A 12,176-nucleotide genomic window follows, 5' to 3' on the forward strand; every position below is an offset into this window, starting at 1 on the left:
AATATTTGAAACTATTGTATATTAATATTATATTTATCACTAAACTAAATTTCTTATAACTTTGAAAACCTCACTCCCATTAAAAAAAAACTTGCATTTGATAAAATCCTTCAACTTCATTTTCTTGTTTAATAATAGAAGTTTGATTGATGTTTTGTGAGATTTAATAAATCGAAGTTCATATATAGGAAGCTACTTGAATATTTTAAAAGAGATAAGATAAACACCATTTTAAATACAAAACTATATTTATCGAGACATTCCCACAACATATAACCCAACTATATTTTGAGGTTAGTTCAATGCATTTGCATCCAGTTTCTGATTTTCCGTTATTTATATTTTGAGGTTAGTTTAATGCAGTTGCATCCAATTTCCAATTCTCGTTATTTATTTTTTGAGATCAATTCAATGCCGTTGCATCCAGTTTCTGATTTATCGTTAATTATTTTTTTTGGTTAGTTTAATACATTTGCATCCAATTTCCAATTTCCTGTTAATTGTTCTTTAAGGTCAGTTCGATGCATTTGCATACAGTTTTTGATTTCCGTTAATTATTCGTGAGATTAATTTAATGTATTTGCATCCCAACGATTTCTTTTATTATTTGATAAAGTTGTATTTGCATATAGTTTCCGATTTCCCGTTAATTATTTTTTAAGATTAGTTCCACACATTTGCATTATGTTTCTAATTTCTAATTAATTTTTCTTTGAGGTTAGTTCAATGCAGTTGTATTCAATTTCCGATTTCCTGTTAATTTAATCTTTGAGGGTTAGCTCAATGTATTTGCATCCAGTTTCCGATTTTATGACAATTATTTTTTAATGTTAGTTTGATGTATTTGCATCCAAGTTTTGATTTTTTGTTAATTATTATTTTGAGGTTAGTTTAATGTAGTTGTATCCATATTCGATTTTCTATTAATTAATTTTTAAGATTAGTTTAATCTTTGTATTTGCATCCGGTTTCGATTTTCCGTTAAATATTATTTGAGGTTAGTTGATACATTTGCATCCAGTTTTTGGTTCCCCATTAATTGTTTTTTTACGTTAGTTTCATACAATATTATACATATTTTAAAAATTTTCATTATTGCTTTGTCGTTGTTTTTTTTTTTTTTCATTTTTATTATATATTTTGTGATGTTATTTTTAGTATAATTGTTACGTGTTAAAGATATATGAGAAATAAGTCGGTGTTTTATCATAGTCTCATAGACACTAAAATTGTATGATTTGTAATATGGAATTAGTTTCTACAAATCAACTTTTTTTTAGCAATTTTTATTTGATCAAATATATAAAAATTAGAACAATAAAAGTGTTTGATTAAGAATATGAAATTACATTCTACAAATCACATATTTTTAAAGCAATTTTTTTTTTTTTTTTTTTTATTTTATCAAATATATAAGAATTGACAATACACTCAAACTCTCCAAATTTTAGAAATACACTTCCAAAAGAACTCAAAATATAAGAATTAGAAATTTCAAACTCCAAAGAGGTTCAAAAGGATTGGCTATTAGAAAATACTATTTTCATATTATTGCCACATAGGATAGAGAAAAAATCTCATATTAGAGTGCCATGGTTTTAGTTCTCGCTTTTAATATAGATAGTAGATTAGGTAAGTTATTAGTTATTATTTTGTTTCTATGTTTGTTTTTTCATTTTTGGGAAGAGAAAGTGGAATTTGGATGCCACGTAGGAATTGGAGTCCCAAGAGAGTTATAGAGGGAGTATGAGTTGAAGCTTTAATTAAAATAAAGGTTACTATCGTCCACAACAATTTCCACCAACTTTTCCTCTTTTTATATAACCAGCACAGGGACTGCTAGCCATTTCACTCTATGCTAGCTACTTTTTCTTCTTCTTCTCATTCTGGTTTTAATTAAAACTTTAACTTTGAGTTTTTGAATAACCCATCTCAATGGCAGCATCCTCCTCATCAGGTTATTATCAAGGTATAAAGCTATATATGTGTGGCCTCTAAAACTGTATATGTTATGATTTTTACCTAGCTATATATTGGTTAAAACTTTATGGGGATTTATATCGGGACCTTAAATGGGGTAACGCGTGCAACTTGCTTTATGCAGATTTGGTAGTTGATGCCTACTTTCTAATTAATAATAAGTTCAATGTTGAAGGAGTTATTTAATGCGATCAAATCATATATTAGATAGTTGTCCCTTTATATTGAGTAGTGACATGTATGGATGCCCTAAATTTGTGTTTGTTTTTCCTTTTTACAAATATGTTTATATATGTAATAATAATTGCATCTGATTAATATTTTGGCTTTAGAAATAAGGTATGTGGTTTATTGATTGAATTAAATAATGAGATACTACTGTGGATTCTTTTTTATTTAATTTATTTGTTTATTGAGATATTATTCTTGAATCATACTACTTGACTTTTTGGTATCGATCGGGCTCTTGGCCTATGTTAACATACTACAGTTTCAATATATATGTTATTATGGGCCTAATTTGTGGGCTTTCATCTTGATTTGGGCCCAATTGAATTTGTTGCAAAATATGTGGTGCAAATAGATCGTATATATAATGTGGTAATGTTGTTGATTTTAGCTTTGCTACTTGACCAAAAGTAAGTAAGTTGTTTGATTATTTTGGTTGCTAGGGGTTGAGAATTTTTGGTTGCCAATCATGTGTTGTCCTGGAGAGGAAAGCTATCTACTCCCGCTTATTACCTTATTGGACTTGTGATTCTGAAAGTTTTAGTTATGTACTAAACTACTAATTGGACAAAAAAAAAAAAAAAAAAAAAAAAAAAACAAAAAAAAACAAAACAAAACGTATGCTATATATGTTCCTAAGCAAGATGCATCATATCAATTTGATTGTAAAAAAACATTTCTTATGAATTTCAAGGCGTCTTTTAAAATACAAAGTTCAGGGTTTCAAAATCGATTTAAATACTAAATATTAACTTGTTTTTTATGTATACATGTTGTACCAATAACAATTTATTACTACATATCTCATTTGAAGGAGACCTGACTGGAGTACAAAAAGAGAAGCTAACTACTGAATTGCTCCCTCCATTAATACACTCTACAGTGCCGAGTGGTAAGTGTAATAGTATTTTAGATAAATGTTTTAAATGATGGTACTTACTTATTTGTTGTTACCTGTTTACTTACTTGAAGGAGCAAATCTAAGCTACTTACTAGAGATTGTGGAAAACTTGTTACAGTGGCTCCTCTCAGTCGGGATTGCACAAGAAGGTAACTAACACTAGCAATTTTGTATATATATATTTTTTTGATGAAGTTAAGGGTTGGGATGACCCTGACCTGTATTAATTAAAATCTAGTGTAAGTACAACCACTCGCATCCTCCTGAACTATTACAGCAATTTTGTATATGATATATCATATGATATGTGTTTTCTTAGTAGACAGTAAAAAATGAATATTTTCATTTATTTTTTTTTTCAAAATACCCCCACCTGTATTGATTCAACTATTTCGTACATATATTTGGCCACTAGCATCATCATTTACAATACATTGCAGACTATGATCTAGCGGAGGGACAAATTGTACAACAAAATTAGCTGCATCATGATGAGAAGCTAAATAGTCCGCAGCTCGGTTCACTTCTCTATAAACATGAGAGAACGATATAAAAGTGAATTCCGATCTTTTCATATCTATAACTTTTAGCATGTCCATGCAGAACCAAGGGGGTTTCTCCAGCTTGTTGATTGTATTCACAGCTCGCAGAGAGTCCGACTCGACTTCCACTTCCTTATAGTCTTCTGCTATACATCTGTCTAGGCATATGTTGATAGCTTTGATTTCAAACACCGGATGCCATGCCAAGCCTCCATCGCCATCGAACCCCGCTAACACCTGGCCCTCATTGTCTCTGATAACTCCGCCTTGTCCTGCTCCTTTACTGCTCACTGCTCCATCGGTATTGGCCTTCACACGCCTGTCATTTGGAGGCCTCCACACATATTCTACTTGCCTTGGCGTCATATATTTGGGTTCGATGTTAAGTCTCTGAAACAGATCCCTAACTCTTGCCGAATTCTGGACTTCTGGCTTTAAGACTTGCAGTGTAGTTCTTTATATCTCGTTCCATTTTCTCATAAAGGTTTTCTACTGCCTTGAAAACATCTTTGAAATCTACGGTCGTTCCTTTCCTTCCATAGGTATGCCACTGATGCGCAGAAAAAAAACCTTGTAGATCTCTCCCAACTCTTCTTCTTTGCATATGTGAAAGATAGACGGCCACTCTCTATTTATTTGTCGCGATTATCGATCGTCGATACCGAAAGCTTGACTCTAGATATGACTTCCTTGGAGTACAAACATTCAAAGAACAAGTGACCTGAGTATTCTCGGCTGTTGTTGCATAGGCAGCATGCTGAAGTTTGGATAATTTTCCTTTGCACAAGTCTGTCCTGTGTTGGGAGACTTTGGGAGAACAGCTGCCATGTAGAGAAAGAGTGTCTAGGAAGCACCCACTTACCCCAAACCAGCTTGTGCCATTTCTTCTTTCCCTTCTCGGTGGCGACAAAGGTTCGTCACATTGCGGTGAGGTGAAACGCCCCCACTCGATGCAGCGTCCACACTATCTGATCTTGTGCGAGATGTTGGCTGATGTCCACCTCTTGAATCACCGCCTTTAAGGTTAGTGACTGCATCAGATTAACTGCATCTGACCATTCCCGATTAGAAATGATAACACTGACCTTAGCGTCCAGCGGAAAATCCCATTCTGCCATTGCTTTAGTGTCTTCAAACAACGGTGATCTTGTGCACCAAATATCATGCCACAACAGCGTTTCTTCCCCTTTTGCAATGGAGTATTTGATAAGTTTCTTGGCTGCGGTTCTATTGTTCAAAATGCTTCGCCACGTCCAAGAGCAGTCTCTTGGTACTTTCATAGTCCAAAAATAGTTGGACTTGATGTGTTGTTTCCAAATCCAATCTACCCATATGGTGTCTTCTTTAGAGACTAATTTGAAGATCAGCCCACAATGTGCACCCACATTCCATCTATGAACATTCATAACTCCCAGCCCACCTTTTTCCTTTGTTTGATGTGATTGCTCTCCAACTCGCCGATGATGACCCCTTTTCTATTATTTGTGCCAGTCCAAAGGAATTTTGCACAAATACTTTCCACTTGCTCGAGTACTGTCTTGGGAAGAATGAAGGTTCTTGCCCAATATGTGTGAAAAGACAGCAGGATGGACTTTATTACTTGTAATCTACCCGCATGAGATAATACTCTTGATTTCTAGTTGGTAATCTTGCGAGTGACCTTCTCTACCAGAGGTTGGCATTCCTTGATACCCAATTGAGCGGAGATGAGAGGAAGTCCTAGATATTTCACTGGAGGTTTGATCAAGTCAACCTCTAAAATGTTAGCCAGAGCACTCACCTCTTGATCATTTAGACCTCCCACAAGAAGAGTTGTCTTGTGTTTGTTGATCTGTAGCCCAGTTGCATTTCCAAAAATTTCCAGACATTCCTTCATGACTTGTATGGATGCACTCTCGCCTCTTTGCGAGCGAAGAACATCATCCGCGAAAAGCAAGGTGAGACTGACTTCACCTTTTGCATTTGGGATGATATCTTTGGATAAGACGATTTTTCAGTCTTTCTTTAATCACACAGGTGAGGATCTCCATTACTAGGACAAATAAATATGGAGATAAGGGATCTCCTTGTCTGAGACCTTTGCCACCATTAAAATATCCTTCCGGTGCACCATTAATCATGACAGAATAGGAAGGGGATGAAATGCACATTTCAATCCACTGACACATATTATCCGGAAATCCGAAGATCCTGATCATTTCCTTGATAGACTCCCAACTGACCATATCAAAGGCCTTCCGAATGTCCAACTTAATGGTACATCTAGGTGTGCCGTGTTTCCTGTCATATCCTCAAAGGAGCTCATGAGAAAGCAGAATATTGTCCTGAATGGATCTGCCAGGAATGAAAGCTGATTGATTAGATTGAACCAAATCATCAATAACTAGCTTAATCCTATTTGCAATAACCTTAGAAATACATTTGTAAACAGTATTACACAAGGCTATAGGCCTAAAATCTTCAACTGATGAGGGATTGTTGACTTTAGGAATAAGACATAAGAAAGTGGCGTTTATTTCTCTAGGAAATTTACGCTTTTGAAAAGCATTAAGAATAGCTAGAGAGAAATCATGCCTAACTACATCCCAGCACTTCTTAAAGAAAGTGGGGGTGAACCCATCCGCCCCGAGTGTATTTTCCTTCATCTCAAAAGTGCCTTTTTACTTACGGCTGTAGCCTCCGCTTCCAGGATAGACTTCATATGTTTAGAGATGGTATTTCGGACTTGCAACTGGTGGAAGAAGTTCTCTCCGCTTATCTCTTCTGCCTCAGTGCCCAGAATAGAAGTGTACTAATCGATGATGGTTTTGGTCACCTCTGCGTGTCCCGTGATGGGATTCCCTTGGGAATTCTAGAGAGCCCATATCCCCGTTTCCGCCTTTTTTTCTAAGGATTTAAAGAAGAAAGCAGTGCATTTATCTCCTTCTAACATCCACTCACTATCTTGCTTGCTTTTGATCTCAGAGATTTCAATACCTGCCAGTTCTCCATACCTCTGCAGTGCTACATGTTCCTTCTGTCCTAGGTAAGGGTCCCATGGCTTTGATCGAGCTGTCTCGGATGTCATATAGGTCCTCTCGCCTGTTGAACTCTTCCATGGATGTTTGAGAAGTTATTCCTAGCCCACGGCTTTATCCTCTCCTTCAGAAGCTTAAGCTTTTGCATTAGAACATACATAGGGTTGGAGAACAAAGGTCTCTGCTACACTTCTTTAAGAATGGAGTGAAACTGCGGCTGCTCAATCCATGAGTTCTTGAATCTAAAAGGCGTCGCCTTCCTCTCCTCATCATACCAAGATAGGAGAATAGGCGAGTGGTCAGAAACACCGTGAGGCAGAAATTCTGCTGTGGAATTTGCAAACCCATCTACCCAGAGACTATTAACCATACATCGGTCAATCTTGCTCATGATTCTGCCTTTGCCCTTCACCTTGTTGTTCCATGTGTAAAAGAATCCACAGTATCTCAGGTCGACTAATTTTGTTTTGAGCAGACATTCCACAAAATCCTCCGCTTCTCTTTGGTGCATTGGACTCCCACCCATACGTTCCTCGGCTTTGGTGATGTTGTTGAAATCTCCTGCTGTACACCAAGGCAAGTTCAGAGAACTCTTAATGGCAATTAAATCTCTCCATAAAAGCTGCCTGAGATTTTTGGTGTTTCTGGCATACACTGCAGTTAAGAGGAACTCTTCGTTAGTGGGCTTGAATCTCCCCTTGCAGTGAATGAACTGATCAGATTCTGCTATCTTATTGATTTTCATCAAGTACAGATCCCAGCATATCCAAATACGGCCAGAAGGATCCTTACTGTAGTTATTCGTATGCTCCCATAAAGGGCAGCATGTGTTTCTGATGAGATCATATCTATCTTGCCTGACTTTGGTTTCCAGCAAACAAAAGACATTAAGTTTTTTCTCTACTCTGACCTTGTTTATTTCTCTCGCTTTCGCAACCTCATTTGCACCTCTAACATTCCAGAAGCACATAGGTGTCATCATCGGTGATTTCGGTTCTTGGAGCCTTTAGGTCTGCCCCTACTCTTCTTACCACTATTGTTGCTCCTTGGATTCGATTCCTTCAAGCATCGGCATCGGTTCGCTCCTTCCACATTGTTTCCCCGATCTAGTTGTAACCCCCGATGGTATTTCAACAGTTGGTGTAACAGGTTCAGCAGCTATCCTTTTATCAGCCTGAACACGATCATGGAAATGCTCAGTCTCAACTTTCGAGATATCTAATTCCTCAGTGTCATGTATATCTGTCAAGAGATGGTATCTACTTGATTCCAGATTGTACATATTACCATCTTCTAGTTCCGTGACCAAATAACAAGGTTCGTCATGATTTGCTTCCTGACTTTGGACTTCTTTTTCCTGTTGCCCAGTGTAAACAATCATAGAGGAATCCATGTTGTCAGTCTCCAGCAAATCGTCATTGATTTGCTACACTCTCCAGAGCATTCTGGGCAATCTCCACTTGCTCTTCTTGAGTTTCCACATCCAGTGGCTACATATGGCTTGTGGCAGGTACCGAGCTATTAGTGGCTAACGTCGTTCGTGGCCTCCACTCCTGAGCTCTTTTGCTTCTTTTTATTCTCCTTTTCTAGCTCCTTGACATTCTATTCCTATCCACCTGAAAGTCCTGCTCTTCTGGATCTTTGCCTCCTTCATGTTCCTTGTTTGCATTCTCTGTAGTAGATTGCGGCATTGAGTCTTTTTCCTTTGATGCATTCCTACATTCAGCAACTAAGTGTCCCACACACTTGCAGTGATTACAGAACTTAGGAATCGATCCAAATTGGATTTTCTGCCAGAACTCAATCCCTAGTTCAGGCACTTCTACAAATATTTGATCCAGGATTGGAGAGGCTAAGTCGATATCAACCAGAACGCTGGCATAGTATCCATTCGTTCTTTCCAACGAGTTCAGATCAACTCGAATCGGGCATCCAAGACCTCGTCCCATATTCATGAGTATTTCCACTTCCCAATACTCAAAAGGCAATCCTAGGAACTTAACCCAAACATACGTAGATGTTTGTCGATGAGTATCAATGTTAAAGTTTGGTGTCCATTTAGTGAATCTGATCAGTTGTCCCTGCAAATACCAAGGACCACCAAAGAAAATACGATTATATTTTCATTTATTTTGTTAACAACTAAACCTGTACTATACTAGTAACAACACGATACCCTCTTTCCTCTTTGATTAATGTTGTCACCAACGTACGTATAACCTACAACCAATATCAATTATATCATTAAAGAGCATTTTTTTTTCATTAGTATAGAGATCACATCGCGATGCACAAACAATTTGTGTAGGCTCTAACCACATATACCCTACACTTATTTGTGCTCGGTGAGTTGTGTATATATTGTTACCGGGCCTTGAGAATTGTATAATATTACTGGGCTTAAAAATTGTAGAATAATGGGCTCGAAAAATGCAAACTACACTCTCTCTCTCTCTCTCTCTCGGTTTTTAGTTAGAAGATGTGGACTGGTCGGATGCCATAGAACTCAGAGTAACGATGAAAAGTAGAATTGAATTATAATTTTGTGAAAACTATCATTGGATTTTCTAGTATCAATATGAATACATTTTAGTTTGTTTTTTTTTCTTGATAATTATATGAATACATTTTGTGAATCTTTATGCTTAATTTCCTTTCACAACTGATCTTTGTTTAACTGAAATATAAGCTAGGTAGATCTTTACCCTTGACTCCTTGAGTTGTTGTTTAATGATGCTCTTTTTATTTACTAGTATGGTGCACGTGCTACACATGCCGAGATTATACCCACCCATGTGGGTCCCTTAAGTACAAAAAAGTAAAAAAAAAATGGCTGAGAGAGAATGACTAATTTAACCCTATAATACAACAATTTTTACACTTATACTTGAATAGTTTTTTGGAAATTTAACAAATTGTTTAGGGACAAAACTGGCATGAAAAAAGTGATCAAGAGTCACACTTTTTTTAATATTTATTTACTATTGTGGCATTGTAGGTGGGATGCAGGATTATTAAAGTATTAAAGTATAGAGATCACATCGAGATGTACAAACAATTTGTGTATGCTCTAAACACATATACCCTACAATTATTTGTGCTTGGTGAGTTGTGTAAATATTGTTATTGGGCCTTGAAAATTGTATAATATTACTGTGCTTAAAAATTGTAGAATACTAGGCTTGAAAAATGCAAACTACACGGCTTGACTCTCTCTTTTTCTCTCTCTCTTTGAATGTCAAGGTTTTCAGTTTTCACACTTTGATAATTTTGAATACCTTTCTTATCGAACTTTAACACAACTTCATATGGGTATGCTAAAGTAATTCTCTTTTCCTTTTTTCAATTTTGTAGTTTAAATGCAAGTAGACTAAATTATTAATTATTATTGGGTTTAGTGGAAGCTAGAGATAGAAGTTGTGTACTGGTCGGATGCCAGAGAACTCGGACTAACAATGAAAGGTAAAATTGAATTATAATATTGTGAAAGCTATCATTGGATTTTCTAGTATCAATATGAATACATTTTTTTTTTTTGTTTTTTTTTTTTTTTTTTTTTTTAATTTTTTCTTGATAATTATATGAATACATTCTATGAATCTTTCTGCTTAATGTCATTTCACAACTGATCTTTGTTTACCTGAAATATAAGGTAGATCTTTACCTTTTTTTTTTGATAAAACCTTCATACATTATATTAAAATAGGTAAAATATCCCTAGGGCAGTACAAATAAAACTATTTAGGACCATCAGAACTAGCCCACTCTGCTAGCTTTATAGCCCATTCATTCCCTGTTACAGAAGTGTTCCTAAATGAAAATTCTGTCATATCTGTTAGCTTCATGTTCATCTCTTCTAGAGCAGTGCTACGATCCCTATTTAAGCTCCTCGATGGATTAGTGATGAGTTTGATCACTTGTTGATCAGTTCCTTCAAAGATCACATTCACCACTCCCTTTTGTTTGACGAGATCAACCGCAAATTCTGTGGCAAGAAGGCTAACTTCAGTGCAGCAGCAACACACACTCCATTCCATTATCTGATAATCGCTACAGAAACACTAGAAAGCTTAGATTTCGTAAACAAACTATAGTAGTTCACTTTGAACTGACCAAAAGGAGGAGCAATCCATTCCCTCCCCCCCCCCCCACTTTCAGAAGGTTCAATCTGTTGTGAAAAGATAACCAAGGGGGTATCCACAGTAGTCTATTCCTGCTAGTCAGCAAAAGCTTTGGCAAGAACTTGTTCATGGTTAGGTCGAACAAACCTAAACCGACAATCATTTCTATGCCACCAAAGGTGGTACAACAAAGCAAAGGCATATAGGGAAACATTCTCAGAAGAACTATCTCTGCCTTTAAAAAAGTTAAACCATCTTTGAGACATAAAAGCTCCACTCTCCACTCTGAGCCCGAGCCAAGAAGAAAACCAGAGTCTTTTGCTCCAAGGGCATTCAAAGAACAAATGATCCAAATCTTCCGGTCAATGATTGCAAAAAATGCAAAAATTCTCCACACATGTTCCACCAAAGCACTACCAGTGGGCAGTAGTTTTTTGGCAAGTTTCCATAAGAAAAGTTTCACTCTTGCTGGAATTTTGAGCTTCCATATTCCCATCAAATCCTTATTTTGTGGATTAGTTGAGCATTGACCTTGTGACCTGTTAAGAGAGCAAATAAAATCATAGGTAGACTTTACTAAAATTCCCATTTGGAGCCGGATTCCACAACAGTTTATCATAAGAAGATGGCCGAGCTTGCACACTTTTGATAGAATCAAGAGCTATAGTAGGAACCAGAGAAGAGAGGCGCACACAATCCCAAGAGCCGTCAGGATTTATAAAATCATCCACTGTAAGTTTAAGGTCCACACATGGTGGAAAAGGGGTGACAAGGTCAAGAAAAGCCCATGGTTTGTTCATCACCATCACCCATTGGTCAGTCCCAAATTTCACCGATGCACCATCCCCAATCCTCCAAAGCGCACCCAATTCCACAAAAGACTTGACTTTTTTCAAACCTTGGCAGATAGGAGAAGCATCAGAAGTATATGTAGGGAAATTATGTAGGATAAGAGTTTTGGTATACTTAGACCTCATGAGTTCACTCCAGAGCGACTTTTCTGTCATAACTCTCCAGAAAAGTTTGCAAAGGAGTGCCAAGTTAAAAAAATGAGCATCCCTGAAAACCAAACCCCCTTCGGCTTTAGTTTTGCACAAGCTACTCCATTTACAGAGGTGAATGGCATTACTATCCGGGCTATTCCACTAGAAATCCCGACATGCCTTGTCCATCTTAGAGGTAATGGAGATAGGAATATGGAATGTAGACATAGTATAAATTGGCTTTGCTTGAGCAACAGCTTTAATGAGAGTTGTCCGGCCTGCCTGGGAAAGAAGTTTCCCCTGCCAATTCGCCACTGCGCTTCTCACCCTATCTAGCAAAAAGCGAAAGTCCTGGACTTTAGATTTTGAAAAGATGATAGGCGAGCCAAGATACATATCAAACC

General features: G+C 36.8%; 1 long non-coding RNA gene across 1 annotated transcript; it reads left to right on the top strand.

The window, feature by feature from the left end:
- Positions 1 to 1,842: 1,842 nt before the first annotated feature.
- LOC147487056 (uncharacterized) lies at positions 1,843 to 9,786 on the top strand. Its single transcript, XR_015202255.1, has 4 exons — positions 1,843 to 1,969; positions 3,023 to 3,100; positions 3,181 to 3,258; positions 9,667 to 9,786. It is a non-coding gene; the product is annotated as an uncharacterized LOC147487056 (long non-coding RNA).
- The last annotated feature ends 2,390 nt before the right edge of the window (positions 9,787 to 12,176 follow it).

Source organism: Coptis chinensis, chromosome 7, assembly GCF_015680905.1.
Source record: "Coptis chinensis isolate HL-2020 chromosome 7, ASM1568090v1, whole genome shotgun sequence".
NCBI lineage: Eukaryota > Viridiplantae > Streptophyta > Magnoliopsida > Ranunculales > Ranunculaceae > Coptis > Coptis chinensis.